General features: G+C 32.8%; 1 protein-coding gene across 1 annotated transcript in view; it reads right to left on the reverse strand.

Moving 5' to 3' along the window:
• LOC108904937 (histone acetyltransferase KAT7) overlaps positions 1–4,656 on the reverse strand; it is a 235,694-nt gene that overhangs the window by 75,623 nt on the left and 155,415 nt on the right. The gene's annotated exons all lie outside the window — the stretch shown is intronic.

Raw genomic sequence — 4,656 nt, forward strand, 5'->3', positions numbered from 1 at the left:
ATTGCCAGTTTCTCTAAATTTAGATTCTATCTTACTGACTGTTGATTGGCTGATACGGCGATCTGGATGTTTTTCATTAAATAAATCGCAAACTTCCTGCTGCGTTCTAGTCTTATCCCCGCATCCGATAAGGATTAAATTTTCAATTCTTTGTGTAATAGTTAAATGTGCCATAATACTTTAAATTCAACAATAATTTTTATATCGCTTACAACTCGGCTTACAATATGTAGGTACTTAGAAAGTCGGTATGACAGTGACATTTTGTAAAGATTTACACCTACGTGATCCACAAAAATCTTCAGGCATTTCGAAAAACTGAACTAACATTCAATCGTCATTTACTCGAAAACTTTCCTATGTAAGATGGCAACATTTTAATACTGTCGGATCGACAATGAAACGATCTTTCAGAATCAAGAAAAAAAATAGGGAGTTGCTATTTAAAAAAATGTCGATGACGTCATTACTCGAAAACAAATGACGGTTGAAAATCGCCTTTTATGCTAAAATATATACTTTTTAAATTAAAAATCAACCTGTTCGGGGATTTTTCCCTAAAAAAATTTGTTTCGTTTTTACTAAATTTATTCCATACTTTAGGCGCGTACTGTATAGTTACTCGATAAGACCACGATTAAAAATTTTAAATTAAGATCAAGTGAATTAAACTCATTCAGCAATCAAAGTCCATTACCTACATGTTAAATATTTTTCCATTGCTAATGCTTAACTGTGGTAACCGGAAGANTTCATGGTCACAGAGATCACCAGGTCTCAATCCTTTAGACTATTCCCTGTGAGGTCATCTTACACGCTTTGTATACGAGACACCAATTAATAGTAGAGAGGAGCTTAGGCAGATAATTATTGATAAATGTTAGCAAGTGACGAATAACTAGGGGATTTATTCTTGGTCACCCTGTATAGTGTATTAATGCTGAAGGAGAACATTTTGAACAACGTTGTTGTCATTTTGTTATTGTTATTCCTGATAATCAAACATAGTAAAAGTTTAAAATCTGTGTACATCTAAGTACTTATTGATATTAAAATATTACTTCTAAACTTTAAAGGACCATAACTCGGTAACCATGGAGGATCGACCCCATGTATATAATAACTTTTTTACTCAGCATGACCTCATGAACTTGATCCTTAAGTTTGTCCAGTACGTCATGGAACACCCTGTATTTGTGTATCTAACATCTCATTTCCTTCATAAGCTTATAGGTTTCGGCTATTAAGTCAGCGTCAGTGAAAAAGAAAATAGACAATCATTGGCTGTATAGAACTACTAACAAATAACACTATAATTTAAGTATAAAAATGAAAATACCATTAAATGCTTTCAAACCATACTGACAAACTGAGGTCAAACAATCAATTGTTTGTTGTTCCTGATAGGAATGGAAAGAAACTGTTTACTAGTTTAAAACTGTAATAAAAAAGGATTCTAACTTGCCCCATAACACTTAAAATAAGAATTGCAATTTTTCATGTAAATTCATATTGCGATTGCCATTAACACTGCAATATAAAATATTTCCCAATTGTTACCTAATATGTTTCCAATTGTCGTCGGACGTTTTTATTGTAAAAGAAAATTCAAATAATGTATGTGCAAATTCTGTGTTCAATAGTTACCGAACATCTTTTGCTACGTAAAATGGCTGCTAGTAACATATTACAATTTTTCACGATATCGTAACATTTAAAAGACACGTGAAGTAAGACAAATATTGAAAATCGAAACAAACTAATTTTTAATATTTAAAATCATTTAGTGCACTAAGATAAAAATAATCTATTTGTATGAATTAAAAAATATGATAAAAGACATGGGAATCAATGGGGTACGATTTAAAACCCAATTAAAAGAAATAAGTCCAATGGAAAATTATTCATAATTGGTAAGATATATTAAAAAATAATAACATTAATTGTGTGATATATTACTCTATACAATTACCGACAATTCTCACAGTTACCTATGTTTTTTATAGATAATATATCGTCTCCATATAAAACCACTCCATTATTTTTTTAATGGTAAGTAATTAGGGTTAGCACTTAATATTTTATTATCGACTAAATTTTACTTTTATATCAATACAATAATTACGATTAATTTGAAAGAACACATGTTTGAAAGTTACTCTAAATTGGTTTATAATACTGAAAAGACATAATAAACCCACTAAAAATGGAAAGGTACATCTTTATAGTACGGGATGTAGGTAATAATTTCTTATTATTAAGAAGAAAACAGTTTCATTGGTCCTTTTCCACAAACATGATGTTAGACATCTAAAGCGCATCTATTTTTAATTACTAAATTAGCTAACTAAGAGTGTTGGTAGATTTTTAATGAAAATAAAAATGTTTACAAAAGGCACACTTNGCCTGTTCAGGGTTGGCAGCTAATTATGAGACACCCTGTATATCTGTACACCTGTACAACGGTTCAATTCTCCATGGTTACCGAGCTATGGACCTTCAAAGTTTAGAAATAATGTTTTAATACCAATATCGCTAGCCATGAACATGTTAGTTGACAAAACAAGTGATAGTTGTCAAAACTTATAAACGTCAATTTATGTAGTAAACTGTGTGAAGTTGTTTCTAGTAATATCCCTTCTATAAACATGTCTGTGCTGTTTTTAAACGAAGAGTATGTCGATTTAATTTACGTTTATGGATTTAGTTGCGAAATTCGCGAGCGTCCCGTAGAGAGTATCAACAACGATTTCTAAACAGAAGAGTGCCGAAATCGTCAAACATTTTATTCTATGTCTCGATAGCTGCGAACATTCATTTTCAACAATGTCAACTAACTATGATCGTCCCGAGCAGCAAAATTTGATTGAGCAAGAAAACATTTTGCAGATAATTCAAGACAGTCCAGAATTAAATAGGTACATATAGGTACCGGGTCCGAATGTTCTTCAGTGGAGAGTATGAAGAACATTGTATAGAAATCTACTGTATCCTTATCATGTACCTACAACAAGTTCAGCATCTGGAACAGAACACATGACTTACTTTCACGGGTAGGTACATCATAGCCAATGGATTCAAGCAAATCCTCAATTAGTAAGACGTATTTTATTTACCGATGAGTAGTTGTTTCCTCGAGACGGAGTGAACAATATTCACAACTCTCACAGATGGTGTGATGACTCAAAAAAGAATCTACTTTTCAACGACGATTTTCTATAAACGTTTGGCGTGGCATAATTCATGATTAACGAATTGGTACCTTCCCTTTTGAAGAGCGCCTTAGAGGAGAAGTTTACATCAACTTTTTACGTAATGAACTGCCAGATCTATTGGAAGATATTCCTATACATACCAGACAATAAATTATATTACAACATGATGGAGCTCCTGCTCATTTTAGTCGACTAACGAGAGGTCATCTTAATGAAAACTATATTAATAGGTGGATCGGACGTGGAGGATCACATTCATGGTCACAGAGATCACCAGGTCTCAATCCTTTAGACTATTCCCTGTGAGGTCATCTTACACGCTTTGTATACGAGACACCAATTAATAGTACAGATGAGCTTAGGCAGATAATTATTGATAAATGTTAGCAAGTGACGAATAACTAGGGGATTTTAAGAGCAGGCACTCACTTGCTCGTGCCGTACAGTGTATTAATGCTGAAGGGGGACATTTTGAAAACGTAAGTATGTAGGTGTGTCATTTTTGTTTTGTTGTCATTTTGTTACTGTTACCCCTGATAATCAAACATAGTAAAAGTTTAAAATCTGTGTACATGTAAGTACTTATTGATATTAAAATATTACTTCTAAACTTTAAAGGACCATAACTCGGGAACCATGGAGGATCGACCCCATGTATATCATAACTTTTTTACTCAGCATGACCTCATGAACTTGTTCCTTAAGTTTGTCCAGTACGTCATGGAATACCCTGTATTTGTGTATCTATCATCTCATTTCCTTCATAGACTAAACTATACAGGGATGGCCAGAAGTACGGAATAAAATTCATATCTTTTGAATGAGTTAATATTTTTTAAAACGCCGAAACATGTTAACTGATTTTGATTTTTCCCATCGTTCGGTTATATAATAATTAATTTTTCTTCAACCCCCTAACCCCCAGCTACCCCTACTTTTTATTTTAAAATGGAAACATAAGGCATGTGGGGGCTCGTTAAAAAGCTTATAGAAAACTGAATCCAGCCATACCAAATAAACAAGTTTTATTTTTTCAATAGCATGGTTTTTAGGGTTGTATAAAACACCTACTTAACAAGTGAAATAAAATTTAATTGTCTTCAGTGTTATCCTCCATGAATTTGCACAGAATAAAATAAAGAATTTGAAACTGTACCTATCACTGCTAAAGCAAAATAGATATATTTTTTATGTTGCGTTTTTTTGGCACCACTTACTTGCCAGGCTGTCTGGTTAATTTTTCACTTTAGTTGTAAATTGGAGTTCGAAACGTTACTATTGTGTCAAAATCAAGTTATTTACTGAATTGCAATGGTATTGTCGGAAAGGCAACGCATCGAAATCTTGATATTGCTTGGATGTGGAGACAAAATAAGAAGTCAGGCTGAAGTGCGCGATTTATTTAATGCGAAATATCCCGAAAACCAAATCTCGCAAGGGA

This window comes from Anoplophora glabripennis, unplaced genomic scaffold (assembly GCF_000390285.2).
Source record: "Anoplophora glabripennis isolate ALB-LARVAE unplaced genomic scaffold, Agla_2.0 scaffold109, whole genome shotgun sequence".
NCBI lineage: Eukaryota > Metazoa > Arthropoda > Insecta > Coleoptera > Cerambycidae > Anoplophora > Anoplophora glabripennis.